Source organism: Lynx canadensis, chromosome C1 (assembly GCF_007474595.2).
Source record: "Lynx canadensis isolate LIC74 chromosome C1, mLynCan4.pri.v2, whole genome shotgun sequence".
Lineage (NCBI taxonomy): Eukaryota > Metazoa > Chordata > Mammalia > Carnivora > Felidae > Lynx > Lynx canadensis.
This window is the reverse complement of record NC_044310.1, coordinates 31,213,017-31,231,600: the sequence shown is the minus strand read 5'-3', so window position 1 is coordinate 31,231,600 and position 18,584 is coordinate 31,213,017. Positions and strand designations below refer to the sequence as shown.

The 18,584-nt window shown below is 53.2% G+C and overlaps 1 protein-coding gene across 2 annotated transcripts in view; it reads left to right on the top strand.

Moving 5' to 3' along the window:
- Positions 1–1,062: 1,062 nt before the first annotated feature.
- The window catches only part of RIMS3 (regulating synaptic membrane exocytosis 3), a 40,535-nt gene continuing 23,013 nt past the window's right edge, over positions 1,063–18,584 (top strand). For both annotated transcript variants that reach the window (XM_030326560.1, XM_030326565.1), the window contains exons 1-2: positions 1,063–1,151; positions 17,407–17,583. The gene's annotated coding sequence lies outside the window, so the exon portion shown is untranslated. The remainder of the gene's footprint in view (positions 1,152–17,406; positions 17,584–18,584) is intronic.

Below are 18,584 nucleotides of genomic sequence, written 5' to 3'. Positions count from 1 at the left end.
AGGGACCATGATTCCAAAGGGAGCCCCTGGTTTCCATGTCTCTGTGATAGGGAGCATGGGAAGAGCACAGGGGAACCTCAATTTCTCCCTCCTCTCCCACATCATCACAGGCTCTGCTCTCCCCACCCTTCACCTCTACCATTGTTCCAGCCGTTTCCCTGGTCTCTGTCTTGTCCCTCCAATCTAATGTCCCTGCTGCTCCAGAGCATTCATGCTACAACACGGGCCCTAGTTCTAGGCGTGATGTAGATTAGACGATAACAAAGCTTAATTAATATGTGAATGGAATTGAGTCCTGGCTTCCCCTCTGGCCAGTTGTGGGATCCAGCTTCAGGTCTTCCACATTTTCCGGTCACAGAAAGTTTTTTTCCTCACAGCAGGCACTTGCGCAAGGTTTTTCTCCTCTCTAGGCTTCAGTTTTTCCACCTATACATTGCATTTGAGTTTGTAAGTCATTTCCTCATCTCCCACCATCTGACTTTCCTGGATCTGGTCCAGCAGGGAGTAGCGGTACCATGGTGCCAGTGATGTCCTGCGAGGTTCCCCAAAGAGGAGGAAGGATGAAAAAGTGCAGATATAAATGGTGGTGGAGAGGGGGACAAGTCATGAAGCCAGAGTGTCCGAGAGACGTGGAGAGGCTTGAGGCGTCCTCTAGACCCCAAACCCTTAGAGGCTGGTCTTGTTACCCTGGGTGGCCTGCAACTGGGCAAACCCAGACTCTCTCTATTTCCCTAGGTTCCGCCCACCACCAAAGGCCCTGCCCCCATTAACCCCGCCCCTCCCGTGGCCCCACCCGCCGGCCGAGGCCCCGCCCCCGTCAGGCCCCGCCTCCCTCTTCGCCTCCCGCCGGCCGGGGCTTGGGCTTTGCACCCGGCGGCGGCTGAGAACCGTGGCGGCTGCGGAGCCAGCAGCGCAGGCGGGCGGAGCGGAGCTGCCCGGCCCGGTGTCGGGCGATGCCCCCGTGAGCCTCTTTCGCCGCCCCTCCCCGCCCCGCGCCCCTACCCTCTCGGAGTCCGCCGCCCGCCTGGGACGGGGCCGCGCCCACCGCCGGGTCCGCGGGGCGGGGTCCCGGGGCAGCACCTGCCCCGCCTTGTGGAGCCGCCAAGCCCGGCGGAGACCCCTCCCTGTCTGGACCCTGGACCCACCTCCGGGTAAGTCAGTAGGCCTTGCTCGCTTGGGAGTGGACGTGGGGAGGGGGCTGCGGAGGTCTGGGGGACTACCAGCGGGGGAGGGGGGCTCGGGCCGTGAGGAGCCACGTAAGGATGTGAGTGTGCAGGGTCGGGGGGGGGCGGGGCCTCAGGGGATCAGCAGAGTGTGTTTGACGGCTCTGGGGTGGGGGCTAAGGTATGAGAGGGGAACGTGGGGGGTGTTTGAGGAAACCTGGAAAATGGGGTAGAGGACCCCAGAGTCTTGAGTTCTTTGCTGATTCTCAGAGCACCTGGGGCCATGGTCTTCAACAGCATTGCCTCGCATGGCATTTTTGGAAAGTGCTTAAAATCTCTCCTGGAAAGGGAGCTGGAAGGCAGCCTGCTTTCTCCCTCCTGCCTGTGCCCTGGTTGACAAGCAGCCACTCTTTCCTCCCAATGAAACACCATTGTGGTGCCTAGAGAACCCCCTCAGCCCATGAAAGGAAAGGGATAGTGCTCACTCCGGCCCTAGGAGGGGAAGAGGGGGCTTTTGGGAAACTGGGAAAGGCAGTTGGTCAATCCATGGTGGGGAGTTCAGGGAGGCTTGGCAGGACTCTTGGTGGGCAACCTGGACACTCGTTCATTCAGGGGGAGGGTAGCTTCACTGGCTAGCCTCCAGGCTGCCTGGACCCATGCCTACATCCCCTTGTCTGGATAACCCAGCCCAGAGGAGTGGGTTTCTTCCCAGTATTCTGGGCCTGGAAATCCAGGGAGCGCCCATAGCTTCTGTGGTCTTGATGGCGTAGGCAATGCCATACTCAAGGCCAGGGAACAAGGGGTGGTGGCTGGCACTGCCACTTTGGGGCTGGGGAGCCTAGGTGAATGTCAGAGTCTACCTCTAGCCCCATGGATGTTGTCTGGGTGTGGAGAGGAAGCCTGATGCCCCTTTGGTCCGGTCCTCTGCCTATGATGCCTTCTTAAGTCTAGGGTCCTTGGGTTTGGGGCCTGAAGTGGTGGGGAGAGGGCCTTTCTGGGCTAGGCCTGGTCACCAGAGGGTTAACTAGCCACCACCACCACCCCCCCACCCCCCAAGAGTTGCTGCCAGCCACCAATTAGTCTGTAATCAGGCAGCTGCCAACTGTCCCTGGGGGCATGTGGGCAGCCTAATGGGGCATTCTCTGGTTGGGGGTTGGGGGAGGTGACTGGGGAAGGGGTCTGTGAAATCTGTGCTTAAACCAAGCACTGTGCCCTTCTGAACCTGTTTAGGGCCCATAGACCCTCCTTCCTGACCTCAGTGCTGGGCTGCCTGGCATAGGGACCTCCAGCCCTGGGGTTCCACACGTACTCGACCTTCTGCAAGGTATGAAGTCCAGAGTCAGGCAAACTTGACTTCAGACCCAGCTCTGCCACTTTCTGGCTGCTATTGAGGAAATCCCTTCCCCTCTCGGAGCCTCCTTCAGTAAAACAGTCCCACCTTCCAGTTCTGCTGGGAGGAGTGAATGAAATGGTGGATTTGAACTGCTTCGCATAGTACCTGGCACTCAGGAAAGCTTGGGAGAGAACTACTGAACTCACTAGCAACCCCTGTGCCAAGGACTTGACGGGACAGGCAGGCAGAAAGAAGCCAGGTATTGGGGACCCAGCCTGGGACCAGGTTCCCTTCCCTCAGGGCATGTGGTTGTGGGCCAGGCGCTGTCTCTGTCTTAACTCTCATCTCTCCCTCCTTGCTCACAGACGTTTCTGGTCTCGGGCATTAATTGGATTTTCCTCTGCAGAGCCTGGGCCAAGCCGCTACTTTCTGGGCTCCCCCTATCCCTAACCAGGTGCTACGCTCTCTGGGGTCTTTCAGGGGTCTGGGTGATGTCTGCAGCTGCAACAGCAGCTGGCCCTTTAAGGAGGGAAGAAAACAATTATCTGGCCTGGGCATTGCATCAGCTGGAGGCTGGAGGGTCCCTGGGGAAGGGGGGGCAGGCTGGTGGTTGATTTCATTAGTGCCATGTGAGAACTCTCACCCGAGTCTGCCCCGCTCCCCAGCTGCAGCCTCCTCCCCCCCGGCAGCTGCCGCCCCAGCCCCATTGCTTCCCCCTACCCCACCCCAAGAGCACCACCTTGGAGGACTCTGTGCACCCCCAGCCCATGTCATGGGCCCTGGGCAGAGAGGAGTGAGGAAGTTTCTCTCTCACTGGCTTTTTGCTGACTTGGGGTGCAGGGTATACCTCCTGTACCAGCATTTTGCTGACAGTGGGGGTGTCTCCCCCATTAGTGTTTGGCTGACCTGGGGGGTATTTCTACTACACTGGCATTTTGTTGACCCAGGGGAGGGGTGACTTCTACATCGGCCTCTCACTGATGGGGGTGCTGCCTTCTGCACTAGGGTTTTGCTGATCTCACAGGGTAGCTGAGCTGCCTGGGTGTGTGTGTGAACTGAAGGCATGGGTGAGAAACAACTCTCCCTGGTTGGAAGGGAGCTGGCTCCAAACAGTGAGTCATAGGGACAGAGGGGATGCCAGGTATTTGGGCATCAGACAGACCTGGGTTCAAATCCTGCATTCTCCACTTATAGGCTCTGTTGCCACTTCAGGCAGGTGGTCTCAGACTCCTCTGGAAAATAGGAATAATTTACATTCATAGTGCCCACCCCCATCTGGAAGGTGCTTGTGGATTAGATACAGTAACTGGATGTACAACACCCAGCCCAGGCCTGGCAGGTGGGGTGTGGGGAGGATACTCTATGATGATTCTCTTCCCCTTGCAAGTTTGAGCTTCTCCCACCTTGAGCTCGAAATGCTTGGACAAGAAAAAGAGGACTAGGGGGGAGTGGAGAGAAGGGGAGGAGGAGTGCAGGACCCTCCTGCCTCTGTTGCAGAGGGGTGCCTTCAGACACCTGATGTACCAAGCATTGTGAGCCAAGCAGCCCTGCCTCCATGGAGCCTGCATTCTAGCCCAGGATGGTCCAGGGCAGGTGATTGCCCCTGTATCGTGTGTCAAAAGGAGAGATTCAGGGAGCCTAGAGTGACCAGGAGTTGAGGCAAAGAAGCAGCGATGAGGAGAGGGAGCAGTGTGGGCTAAGGCCTGGGTGATGGCAGGTGGGGCCTGGTATGGGGGAGGGGAGGACAGAAGTGGAGGAGAGAGGGTAGAGAGTGCACAGGTAGCAGAGGGCGGACCTCCCTGGTCCAGCAGGATACTAAAGGCTTGGGAGTTATCCTGAGGCCAGTGGCAGCCCCTGAAGGGCTTTAAGGCAAGAAGGCAGGGTTTCATGTCCAGAGAGCGTGGGCTAGGGTCTGCGGCTCTCGGGCAGAGCCTTCTCAGGAGTGACCTTTTGTCCTCTCACACTCCCTTCCCTGTGTAGCAGCCCTAGTGCCCAGGGAGCTCGTTGTTTATGTGGCTCTCCCCAGGAGGGGGCCAGTCCCAGTTCCTTCAGCTCCCTCCCCCCCTGGGCCTTGTTGACAACGTTCACCCCTTGGGGCCAGGTTCTCCCTACCTCCCCAGGAAGCCAGAGGGTAAGAGGCAGGGCTTCGGCACCAAGCTGGTCTACGTTCACATCCTAGCTCTGCATTGCACGAGGCAGGTGACTTCTGGCAAGGCACACCCCATCTCTCAACCTCCATGTCCTCAACCATAAAACTGGATTGATGTTATTTCTATAGGAAGGATAAAACGAAATTCCAGATGGAAATTATGGAACCCATTCCAATGTCATTTGGCATGTTACTTTGTAGCATGGCACTGACGTCTACTCCAGGCCAGACCCAGGGCTGGGTGGGGGCGGGGACAGGACTGGCTTCACGAGTCTGGTTGCACGGAGCCCTGGGTTAGAAGGACCCCACCCTCAGTTTTACTGTCACCGTCTTGAAATTCTTAATTTTGAACAAGGGGTCCCACATTTTCCTTTAGCACTGGGCCCTCCATCGTACGTAGCCCTACAAATTGGGTAGGGGTAGGGAGAGGCCGGGAGAGACACAGACTGACAAATAGTTCCCAAGTGGAGGAGGTGTAAGGTGGAGGGCATGACTAACTGTCCCAAGGTGGGCGGCATGTTAATAATAGTAACATTTATTTAGTGCTTACTGTGTGTTAGGTTCTCTGCTAAGTACTCATCCTCAAACAGCCCCATGAGGTAGGTAGTATTATTGCCATTATACAGATGAGGAAAGTGAGGTTACATTTGGCCAAAGTCACACAGCTATCAAGAGGCAGAACTGGGATTCAAACCCAGGTTGTTGGACAGCACAGTGCATGCCCGGACCAGGGAAGTCTTTTCTAGGAGAAGGGGTCCCCTGAGCCGAGTCTGAAGGTAACTCGGAGGAAGAAGAGGGCTGTCTCTGCTGGAAAGTGTCTGTGCTGAGGCCCGATGCTTGGCCAGGAGAGTGGGAGCCAAAGCCTGATGCCCCCTGGGGCTGAGGGAATTAACCTTTGGATTTTGTGGTTCTCACTTGCCAGGCTCAGAGCTCTTGGTCACTCTTGCCCCCAGGCCCTGCTGCCCCCAGGATTCCTCCCAGCTGTCCCTGCTCTCGTCTCGCTGCCCTGCCCTCTCCTCCACTGCCCGGTAATCTCTTTACTCTCTTGAGTTGAGTGATCTCTTCTGGGCTCAAGCCCTGCAGGTCTAACCACATTTAGATGTCTCACAATCAGCCTAGAGTCCAAACCCAGGTCCCCAGCTCCGCCTGCCAGCACCTGCTCTGCCTCCAACATCCCCAGCTCATCTCTGCTGCCACCATCCACCCACTTGCTCAAGCTGGAAAGCTGGAAGTTCTCCTGGACACCTCCCTCTCCCTCACCCCCACAGCCCACAGCCATCCTCAGCAATCGTGTTAGCTGTCCTGTGTCTCTCTCCCTGCCCGCCGCCCCATCCCAGACCACCATCGGTGCCCACCTGAACCGCAGCGATAGCCTCCTAGACTGGGCTCTGTACGTTTCTGTTCTTGCCCCGCTTTGTTTCATTTTTCACACTGTGGCCAGAGTGATCTTCTAAAGATAAATGTTTGACTGTATCATTTCCCCGTGTAAGACCCTTCTAAGACTTCTTGGAATAAAAGCCAGACTCTGATGTAGTCTACAGGGCCCTGTGTGATCTGGTCCTTGCCTACCTTTTTCGATCATCTGGTACCATTCTCCTCTCTCCCAGCAGCAGGACTTTCACACATGTTCCTTCATCCCGGAATGCACTCCTCCTAGTGCCTTGTTAACTCCTACTTATCCTTCAGAGAGATACGAGCTCTTGTAGCATTTCCACAGTGAAGCGTAACAACCAGAAACTGAACACCGCCCCCCTCCGTGGGACCTCATACTTCTTCAGGACACTCAGGACACTTGAGTTGCTTCTCCCTTGTTTCTCTGTCTTGCTGGCCTGTGAACTCCGTGGGGTCAGGGGTCCTGTTTTGCCCAGCCCCAGCACCCAGTAGGTACACAGTGAACTGCTCAGTGGATGAAAGGGCTAGATGAATCATTGCTGCAGTACCCTAACTGGCCTCCCTGCCTTCAGGCCTGCCTTCTCCAGTCCTTTCTTCGTGGGGGCCCCAGAGCGATCTTTCTAAAGCACAGAACTGACCCTGTCACCCCCTGCTACTTAAAATACTTCAATAGCTCCCTATTGCTGACAGGAAAGGCCTCATCTTCTTAGCATAGAATTCAAAGCCCTTTCTGATCTGTATCCGACCGGCCTCTCCAGCTTCGTCTTCCCTGCTCCCCCACCACACTTTGAACTGCTGGCAGTTCCTGTAACACGTCAGGCTGTTTTGTGCCTCTGTGCCTCTGCACTTGCTGTTCCCGCCGCCTGTAATGCCTCCCCACCCCAGCTTTCTCTCCCTAGAGAACGTCCTTCACTCTTCAAAACTGGTTTAGCTGCCACCTTTGCTGTGAAGCCTCTGAGGACCCTCCTGGCCCTTCCTGGACAGAGCTAACCCACCCTCCCTTGGCCACATCTGTACAGAGTCTACATCTCGACAGAGGTCGACTCTTCCTCATCTCCCGGTCAGCTGAGCTCATCCAGGGCAGGCACAGTGATTTTTTTTTTTTTCCTCCAGGATTGTCCATCTTTGTGCCTCTTAGCTCCCAGCTTCTCCCCCGTCTTAATTGGGTCTCTGCTTGTATATAGAAACCGACTCAGGCCAGCTTCGGTAATAAAGAAGGGTTTATTACCAGGACACAAGAGATTCCTGAGAACTGAGGGGCAGAAAAATCGTTAGCCTCTGAGAGGCAGAAGCTGTAGGCCAGGAGAAATGGAAGCAGCCATTCTCTGCACCTTGCTGGCCGCCTTTAGCTTTCTTTCTCCACGGACTGGTTTTTCCTGCTTTACCAGGAAAAACTATAGTTTTCTATCTACCTATAGTTCCTGTACTGTGTCCTGCGTTCCCGCCACATTCAGAGAGGGAACCCAGGGTTCGGCAGATCCAAATCCAAACTCGTATGAGAGGATCTGATTGGCTCAGATTTGGTCAGGTGCCCACCCTGGTCCAATCAACTGCAGCCTGCTGGGAAGGATCTCAAAGTCAGATTTGCAGACGTTGCTCTTGACCCCCTTATGGAAAGGTGGTGGTGGGGAGAGTCTTTGTTATCTGGGCAAGTACTTTTTAAAAGACATCTGCTAGAATCCTTAGAGCACCAGGCTGTGCCTGGCCCCCACCCTTCCATCTGGATAGCACCTGGAGAAAACAGCCCAGGCATGTAACTTAAAGGGGTGTCTTTTCCTGGGGCAGCAATGCTAGGGCAGGCTTTGAAGAGCCTGTCAGTTGTCATTCAAAGGCCAGAGCAGAGAGATAGATAGATGAGACCCAAAATTTTCTCACTTGTCTTTGGAGGAAGATGAGGGTGGGAGCAGACAGGATAGTTCTACCAAAATCATATTCATTCTCTAAGATGGAACTCATTTCCTCTCCTCTATGAAGAACCATGCCATGCCTACCTCCCCGCTCCCCACCGTCAGCCATTTTTTATCTGAATTAATTCTATTCTTTGTACTTCCCTCGTAATAAACATTTTTGAGCCCTTACTTTGTGCCAAACACTATGCACATGCATTATTTCATTGAATCCTCACACCCTATTAAATAGGCACTATTATTATCCCCGTTTTACAGACAAGGAAACAGGTTCAGAGAGGTGACTTTTATGGCTAGGGACACACAGTGTGGCTCCAGAGTAAAAGTTCTCACCTTCCACTACTTACTCACTTGCCTGTTGGCCTTTCAGAATTGTGAGGGTCTCACAGGCAAATACAAGATTACCATTCTCCCTCTCCTGCCCACTGCCCAGCAAGGGGCCAGCCCAGAACAAGGGATCCCAGAGATGAGACAAATGGAGACAGGTAGAGTTGAGGGTCTCCCACTCGTGGACTTAACCCTGTACAGCTATGTGATTCTGGACAAATCTCTTAATCTTTTAGAGCCTCTATTTTCTCATTCGGAAATGGGATGATAATTCCCGGTACGCAGCTCATACTAGATAGTGGCTCTAAGGATAATTTGTAAATGGGAAAGAACTGAGCAATTTCTAAGGATTATTGTTACCAGATTGGACTGTGGTAACAGGGCTCCAGCTAGCCACTGTGCCCAAGCCTAGAGCTTCCCACCGTGGGTAGTAGCACCTTCAGTGAGACCTGAGGTGACTTTCAGTGGCTCGCAGACCTGTCATTACAGAGCATTGGCTCTCATAGTGAGAAAGTTGGTTCCCTTTCCACTCCATCAAGTCCAAATTTGTCCCAGGGAGAAAGTGCCAGTATGTCTTTAACAACTTGCCAACACTGCTGCCCTTCCCTTTTTAACAAAGAGGTCTTGACTGGCAACTCCAGGTAACTAAAATTTAGTAATACAGCTTTGCTTTTACGGTAGGTATTGTACTTTCATTTTCTATTTATTAAAAGCATTAATAGTTGCATTTATAGTAGTAACACAAAATTTCTACTTATAATAAATGCGTGTAAGTTCAAAGTGTCAATGTCAGCGCAATAAATAAGGAGCAGTACAAGAGTATGGCAGAAATTGTTGAGAGGGCACACAGTGTTATGTGGATAATGCAAAATTGGGAAGTGGTGTGGGGATGTCAGAGACATGGACTATTCACCTGGGTAATATTGAAGGTGCCTTCCACCTGCCTGGAAAACTTAGGGGTCTCTTCCTGCTCTGCCAGCCCGCTTCCCTCTCCTCACCACATGCCCCGTCTTGAGATTCTTTCAGAAAATCCTGCCATGATTATTCTGCAGACAGAATTTGTGCCACTCTTCCCTCAGTCCACGAGAGAGGGAGGCTCTTGGAGTTGGGGTGTCTAGATGGCGCTAGGATGCCCCCTCATCTCTGAGGCAGCATGTGGGCACTCCTGGGGAGAGCAGGAGCTGTAGACTCCACAGTTCTCCTGGTCCCCAGGCACAACACAAACCTCGGGGCCTCCCAGAGGGCAGGAGTCCCAGGGAGCACAGACACGCACCGTGGGAGGTGCCAGTGAGGGCAAGGCCATCCCTGGAGCCTGGTGCCCCAGAGCTTGGGGCCCCGGGGCCACAAAGCCAGGAGGCTTCGGGGTCTCAAAGGTTCCCTTTCCCCAGTTACCCCCTTCCCATCCCTTTGTGCCGCTGCCTACTTGCCCCCGGGGATTGGGCAGCAACCCTGGGAGTCCTCAGAGGACACAGAATTTATCCACAGGAGTCAACACTGGGGCCAGGCAGGAGGGGTGGAGGTCCCGCCTGACTCTTCCCCAGAACCATGTCCACAGCAGGGGGGCAGGCCTGGGCTCCAGGAGGGTGGGGGGCCTGGGTAGTGTGAGGCATGTGCTCCTGTATCCATGGTGAATGTCTGAGGGTCTCTGTGAAAGCATAGTGTGTGTGTGTGTGTGTGTGTGTGCGCGCGTGTGTGACAGAGAGTAAGTGTGTGTGTGTGTGTGTGTGTGATGAATGTAGCTCTCCAGCATACTGTGTATGTGTGTGTGTGCACGCGCATGCATGCACATGTGACAGTGTGTGTGTGATGAATGTAGCTCTCCAGCATACTGTGTGTGTGTGTGTGTGATGAATGTAGTTCTTTGGCATGGTGTGTGCATGTGTGCGTGCGTGTGTGACTGTGTGTGTGTGTGTGTGTGTGTGATGAGTGTCGCTCTCCAGCATACTGTGTGTGTGCACGCGCGTGTGACTGTGTGTGTGTGTGTGTGTGTGTGTGTGTGTGAGATCCATGTAGCTCTCCGTGGTGATGTACTTCTGAACGATATATCTGAAGGACTCTGAGCGCATGTCGTACGTGTGTGCGCACACAGCGTGTGATATGTGCATCTGTGGTAAATGTATTGCGTGGGATAAATCCGAGGTTCTCTGTGAGGGAGTTTTTGTGCAGCATGTGAGTTTGCGTATGTGTGGCAGGGCGTCTGATGTGCGTGTGGGTCTGTAGTGAACTCATCTCCACGTGGTGCGTGTCTGTGAGGCATATTGTGTGTGTGCTGTGTGTCTAGGTGGCTGGCTGCTGGGTGCGGTGTGTGCCTGTTATTCTGTGTGGCCGCTGGCTTTGTATAGCGCGCATCCGAATACGTGGTGTGTCTGAGTGGCCGCGGGAAGCCGTGTGGCGTGCGCGCGGGTCTTTGTGCCCGGGCAGGGGCGGGGGCGCAGAGCAGTGGGCCTGGGAATGCTGAGCGTGCCTGAAGGTGGCGCCTGCCCCAGCCGGGCCGTGCCGTGGGTGTGCTGGGTTCCCGGGGAGGGTCCCCAGAGCTCGGCGGGAGCGGGTGGCGCCTTCCGGCTAGGCGCGGGGCTGGTAACCAGAGCCCCTTCCCCCATGAAATATTGATCGGCCTCGCTGCAGCCCTGGAGAAACAGGGGCCAGGGGGAGGGGAGCGAGCGGACCGGCCGCTGTCCATGGTGCTGCCGGGAGGGGGGGGAGCGAAATCTTCCCCATCCACCAACATGCTCTGGCTGGGGCCCCTGCCTCGGAGGATGAGCTTGCCTGCTCCTATCGCCTGTCTCTCAATTCCGCCACCCCATCTAGGAAGGGAGAACAGGGATCAAACGGGCATTTTGGAGGATCTACCATCCTCTCCCCCCTTCCCCCCCGCTGTGGCTAGGCTAAAAGTAGGGCTGTGTTTGGCTGAGACAACCCTAATATACACCTGTGGTCCTGGTGTGATTGTTGGTAGCATCTCTGCTTACTCTCAAAAGTCTTATTTGGATGATAAATTATGTGCATCCCCACAATAAGGCTTTGCTCCAAAGACCTCTTATCCCACCTTCTCTGCTCCGGGGTGGGGGAGGGGTTCTGTAGGTTCTGGGGGTGTGAGCACTAAGTGTGTTTGCAGGTGAGGGGATCGTCCTTCCTGTGCTAGGGCTGATCTGGAATAAGTGCTTGGGAGCCCCAGGCCCCTTGGGGTCGTGCTGAAATCCAGACATTCCCCAGGGAATCCGTCCTCTTCTCCACCAATCCAAATCCTGCTTTCTATTCAAGCTGTGATTTTTTTTTTTGCAGGCCTAGACTTTCCTTGCCCGTCTACATTCTTGGCTGGGCAAGTCTTCCCTTGGTTTTGATGTGACGGTGTGGTAGGGCCTCCAGGTTGGCCATCTGTATACTCGTGGCATTTTCTCTGACTTCTCTGCTGATACTCCCTTCTTCAGTGGATTCTATATTCCTCCTATCCCTCGCCCTTTGCTCACTTTGTACTCCCCTCTGGGCATTCTCTTTCCTTTCCATATGCCACTTTTCCCCTCAGGGTACGCATCCAAATCCTGCCCACTTACATTGCTCTCCTGAGCTCCAGTGAATCTGCTTACCTGCCCAATGCCTCTATGTGGGAGTTGCAGTATTATCTCAGGCTCATCACATCTAAGATGGGACTCATCTTCCCCTTAAGCCAGTGTTTTCCTCTGGGACCTCAAGCTTTGCTGATGGCACCTCTCAGTCTCTACCCTTCCTATAAATCACTTTGGATTCTGTTTTTTCCTCTCCCCAACTTCGTCCCATCACTAACTCTAGGCAATGCCCCAAGCCTTCTCATGACTCCTGGCCACCCTTTTCCTCTTCCCATCTGCATTGTCTGAAGCAGTGCAGTCTTCTTATCTGCTTTTTGACTGTTTTTCCTTCTGTCAGGCTTTCTTCTGATTCTGCACTCAGTGTCAGATTGAGCTCTGTAAAACATTACATCTAAGTCATGTCAGATTTCACTCCTTACAGGATTAAAGTCAAGCTTCTTAGCCCTGCATTCAGAGCCCTTCACTGGCTGTGCCAAGCCTACCTTTTTAGCCTTCTCTTCCACAATTGTACTTACCTCCTGTTCCAACTGCACTGCCCTATTCACCATCCTGTGAACATAACACTTCCTCTCTGGTCCTTCCCAGGTAGTTTCCATTTCTCTCCTGCCACTTCTATCTCTCCTAATCCTGCCGATCTTTTGAGGTATTCTGCAATGCACTTCCCAATGTGCCTTTTCTAGTCTCCTCATCCTGAAGCATTCACTCTTTTTTTTTTTTAATGTTTACTTTTGAGAGAGAGAAAGCATGAGTGGGGGAGGAGCAGAGAGAGAGAGGGAGACACAGAATCCAAAGCAGGCTTCAGGCTCTGAGCTGTCTGCCCAACGCAGGGCTTGAACCCATGGACCACAAGATCATGACCTGAGCCAAAGTCGGACGCTTAACTGACTGAGCCACCCAGGCACCCCCTGAAGCATTCACTCTTGAAGAACAACCAGAGTATTTAATTTTTAACTTTCAGTGCCTTGGGTCGCCCATAGACCAGCAACATGGGTATCACCTGAGACCTTGTTAGAAATGCAAAATCTCAGGTTCCACTGGGGACCCATGGGATTGAAATCTGCATTTCAACAAGATCCCCAAGTGATTTGTGTAAATATTTAAGTTTGAGGGTAGGATCTTTTGTTTGGGAATGGCCTTCAGCCAGGGCTGGTGGTGTTCTTAAGTGCCAAGTCTAACAGCCCCCATCAGGTGACAGGTGGCACATCTGGCCAGATCCCAGGAGCTATGAGAAGGGGTGGATGGTTGAGATGGCTGTGAAGCATGCACACTTTGCCTGGCCCCTCCTACCTGGAATCTATGCTCCAAAAGGCCCCAGAGCTCAAGCTCTGTAAATCTGACTCGAGAAAGTACTCTAGCGACACAAGGAGGAATCAATTAATCGATGAAAAAGTAGTTATCAAGCATATAGCAGAACTTCTTCCTCTTCACAAAACACATACTGGTGGAAATGACTGTTATTTTAATGTATATTTTGAAAAGAAAAATATGTATTTTAGTTTTTCTTTATGATAGCATCAATACAGTTTCTAAAGTGGGAACTTAAAAAAACACGGTATGTCACATGAAGAAAATAAAAATAACTCACAATTCTACTATCCAGATATAAATATTGTCAATTTAATATTTGTTTGAGATTGTCATTCATTCCTTCAACACATTAAAAAAAATTTTTTTTTACATTATTTATCTTTTGAGAGACATAGAGAGACAGAGCACAAGTTGGGGAGGGGCAGAGAGAGAAGGAGACACAGAATCCGAAGCAGGCTCCAGGCTCCGAGCTGTCAGCACAGACCCCGACGCGGGGCTCAAACTCACAAACCATGAGATCATGACCTGAGCCAAAGTCGGACGCCCAACCAACTGAGCCACCCAGGCGCCCTCAACACGTTTTTACAGAGCCAGGTCTATGCCAGGCACTGGAGGTTCAGGGTGAAGAAGATATGGTTTCTGTTTTAGGTGGAGTGTGGGAGACAGGCATTAAACAAATTAAGAATAGCAGTATATGAATTTCCTAGGGCAGCTATAACAAACTGGGTGGCCTAAAACAATAGAAACTTATTCTCTAACAGTCCTGGAGGCAGGTGGCAGGATTGGTTCCGCTGAGGGAGATGCTGTTCCGTGGCTTTCTCCTAGCTTCTGGTGACCGCTGGCAATCCTTGGTGTTCTTCAGTTTGTTGCTGAATTAGTCCAAACTCTGCCCACATCATCATGTGGCATTCTCCCTGTGTGTCTCTGCCTTCATGTGGTTGCATTCTAACATTTATTTATTTTTGAGAGACAGAGACAGGGCAGGAGTAGGGGAGGGGCAGAGAGAGAGGGAGACACAGAATCCAAAGAAGGCTCCAGGCTCTGAGCTGTCAGCACAGAGCCTGAAATGGGGCTCGAACTCATGAACCGGGAGATTGTGACCTGAGCTGAAGTCGGACGCTTAACCAACTGAGCCACCCAGGCGCCCTTCATGTGGTTGCATTCTTATGAGGACACCAGTCATATTGGATTAGAGACCCACCCTACTCCAACATGACCTCGGTGTAACTAATGACATCTGCAATGACCCTATTCCAAAACAAGGTCAGATTCTGAGGTACTGGGGTTACTACCTCGACATATCTTTCCCCGGGGGAGAATTTAACCCATAACGGGCAGGGACAGTACAGAGTCTGGGAGAGCATGACAGGGGGAGTCATTTTGGGAAGACTCTCCTAGGAAATGACCTTCCAACTGGGACTGAGCGATGAATAGGGATTAGCCAGGCAAAGGCAGCACACAGAGAAACAGAGGGCATCAGAACATGAGGGTGGGGGTCAGCTGGAGAAGAACATTCCAGGCAGACAGGAGACCCAGGGCACTTTTGAGGAATGGAAAAAAGGCAAGTGCAGCTGGAATACAGAAGCGGAGCAAGAGCACGGGACGATCTGGCTCACTTGGCTTGTGGGCCTTGGTGTGAGGGGTTTTTACCTTCTCCTGAAAGAATTAGGGAGCTATGGCAAGCTGTCTTGCAGGAGTGATTCATTCTGCCTTGTGAGTGATCTCACAAAACTGAGCTGTCTGAAGGCTGTGTGCTTCCTCTATATTCCCCAGTTCTGAGGGAAGACACATGGCCATGTCCTCAGGAGCCCCCTGGCTGAGGAAAGACACATGGTAGCTCTGTCTGAGGAATGAAGGCATGGCCGTGTCTTCAGCAGCCCCTGGCTCAAATGGGGAGGACAAGCCCTGCCCTCAGGAACCTTGATCTGAGCAGGACACAGGGTGCAACCGGCTCTGGGTCTATCTTGCCCTTCAGTGTCCTGAGCTCTTGGAGTTGTAGACAGAGCTTTGGGTCTGGCTGCCCCACCCTCTGCCCTGCCGTGAAGACTGTGTCTGAGAATGTGTCCAGGGTAGGCACATGACCCACGTAGGTCCCTGGGGCCAGAGGCGCCAAAGCTGAGGGAGGCCAGGGGCTAGGTTTTGCAGGGGCTATCTCCTGAGCACCTTGCTGCCCTCAAAGAATGTCTGGCTATTTCCTTTCTATGCAGGAACTAGCCTGGTGCTCAACCCATCCCTCACCACACCCTCAGAGATTCTTTACTGTGTGTGACAGGAGAGGGCCCCCCTGCCCAAAGCTGCCTTTCCTCCCTTGCTTGGGCTGGGTGGGCCAGGCTGGGTGGAGGAGAAGTGGGTCAGCTTGGTAGCCATGGTGACAGCAGCTGCTCCCTGCCAGCCTTCTCATCTCCTCACCACAAACCTCACCGATGAGCTCTTTTGTCCGGCCTGCAGGGATGGGGGCCAGAAGGGTGGTACTCAGGGCTGGAGCTGGTATGAGTGTGTACGTATTCAAGCTCGCACAGGCACCTGCTCAGAGCTGGTGTGCGTGCCTCAGCCAAGAGAACCCAGGATCCAGGTATGACCCTTCCTACTTCCCTGCCCACTAAAGGGATGGGGCTCCTCCCACCTCCCTGGGCTGGGCAGAGGCCAAGGAGGGGGTGTGTGTGTTTGAGTGTGCGTGGGTGTGTACACATATGTGAGTCTGCAAACGCCTGTGACTGTCAATGTGGCTGCTTCTGTGCACTTTTGTGTTGGGGGTGCATGTGCCTGGCTGTGTACGTAGGTGATTATGTCTTTTAAGTGTATATCATCCGTCTGGGTCGGTATGGTGTGTGACCACACATTTGAAACTCAGTGCCCTGTGTCTCCCCCTGTGTGTGTATAGTGTTGTGCATGTGAGTCTGGCTTGGGGGAGACAAAGGTCACATAATCAGGAGGAGACCTGGCATGGTGCTCCCCATGCAAGCTGGGTGTGCTCCCTCAGCCCAGCCTGCCTCCCCCACCATATGCCAGCCTTGTCACCCGCCCATCTTTTCCTGGGGGTGGGGTAAAGCAGGACTAGAAAAAAAGAGAACCCTTCTCCCCTTCTGTGGATGCAGACACTGGCCCCTGACATGGACACAGATTGGTACGGGAGATGCAGCGGGAAGCCCTGGTGGTGGACTGGGATTGGGTCAGGGCCCTCAAAAGTCAGACCCAGCACCCAGTGAGGGCCCAGGAGCTGAGAGGCTGGCAAAGAAAAGCACAGTTTCACGTGCCAGCTCCCACCTCAACTGAGAGGCACAGGGACCCACATCCCACGCTGTCCTGCACTCTGGGGGGAAGCAGGTGAGAGGTGATCCTCTCGGTCTCTGAGCCTTCCCACGAAGTGGTTGCACCCGGTGCGCAGTCCGGCCCAATGAGCACAGACACCCATACAGTCCTTCCCTGTTAACAAAGGCACCATTATGAGTAGTAACAGTTATGTAGTAACAGTTATGTAGTAACAGTGTAGTTGGCCAACCGAGCACTTAGCACGTTACCGATCCTTATTTTGTAGCATCTCATCTAATAATCCTAAGGCAGGCATTATTATCCCCACTCTAGTGGTGAGGAGCAGTAGGCTCGGGGACGGGGGAGGGGTTGTTAAGGAAATTGCCCGGTGTCATATGGCTTGCAAGTGACAGATCTAGGTTTTGAACCAAGTAGGTCTGCCTCCAAAGCCTGTGTTTTTAATCAGCGTTTTCCGGCTCCTCCTTATCCCATCCGACACCAAGTCCAGCCTGGAGAGTGGGGCTGCGTCCAGGTGGCAAGTAGACTCCCCCACACAGAAGAGGAGACGGAAGTTCAGAGAGGCTGAATGACTTGTTCCAGGTCACATGGCTGGGGGTGGAGCCAGAAGTGCTCCACCCCCCATCCCGGGGTATCTCACAGTATCTGGGGAGGGACATCCCTTCAGTGGGAGGGAGGACTGAGGAAGAAAGAGTAAGATGTAGAGCTCCTTAGCCGTTGGGCCTCCATTTGTCCCTCATGTGTTAAAAGTCTTAAAATTATGGGTGGGGCTTCAGCAGCAGTAGTTTGACATTAACGTGCCTACAGGCAGATTCGGGGACCCAGGAGTTGAGATGCTTTCTACAAAGTAGGAAACAGAAGCAGAGAGTTTAAATGATTTGCTCAACATCCCACAGCCATCTCAAAAGTCTGTCTCTCAACTCTGCAAGCTCCTGGAAGCCCTTAAGGATAGATGTTTTCACTAGCCCTTCCTCTAAACTCCCCTCTTTCCTTCCAGGCTCTTATCACATCACCTCCTCCTAGAAGCTACCCTGATTGCCTTCACCTCCTTTCTTGAAAACTGGTGTCTGGGCAGAAGTTAACAGAAGCCTCGTGTAAATGCCCTAGGGGTGTGCTGTTGGTAGGGGCACAGCCCCCTGTGATGTGGAACACCACGCTCAGATTCATCAGTTGGGTGAGTTTGGGTTTTCTTCAAAGTGGGGAGGAAGCACCTGCCAGGTGATGTGGGACCTGGGAGTTAGGAGAACTGCGTTGGAGCTCTAGTTTTGTCACCAACTTTCTGTGTGACCCTGGGTGTGTCTCTTTCCCTGGGCCTTGATTTCCCACTCTGCAAAATGAAAGACTCAGGCTGGAATGGGGTTGGCAAATCTGTTTTAAATCATGGGCCACTTTTCACCAATTGGTGCTGGAGCTGTGTTGAGAGGGATTCTGAGGTTAAATCTGTCCTTGGTGGGAAAGAGATGGATTAGTGATGTCTGCTGTAGGTGGAAGAAGGAGAGAGGTGGTAAGAGCCTCAGTTATTTGCCATCCCTTCCAACCTACCAGTCCATCACCCTGTGACAGATTCCTTGGTCTCTCCTGTTGAAAGAGTGGGTAGCTAGGTTTATGTTGGGCTTTTGGATGGCCCTGTTTGACTCTCAAAATAGGCTTATGATCTGGTTAGACACATGAGGGACCTGGGTAGCCTGGCAGAGCTCTGAAACCCCAGCTGTCAGGATTCAAGAGATGGTCTGGGGAGCGCTTCGGGTACTGTGACTCCAGGGTAGAGGCCAAACATCCATAACTGGAAAGAAAACACTATCCTCCTTGCTTGGGGAGCTTGGAAGGTATCTGCGGGCATGGAGCTTTGGCAGGAGTGGGGACAGTAGGACTCGTCCCTGGAGGGGACACCCGAGCCATAGTAGTAGATGCTGCTGTGGCAGTAGATGGGGGTCAGCGGAGAGAACTCCAGAGTGAGGTGTCTGTGACCCGGTGAGGAAGGGCTCCCTTCCTTGAGGTGCCATGAACTGGGCTGGGAAAGGGACAGTCCTGCTCAGAGGCAGAGAATTGTTGAAGTGACTTTTGTAGAAAGGATATAGGTCATTTAGCAATCTCTTGGAACCACCAATATGTGAGATGCTGTGCTCTGTGGCTTGCTGGCCCCTCACACTCTGCCCCCATCTCTGCCTGCTGCCC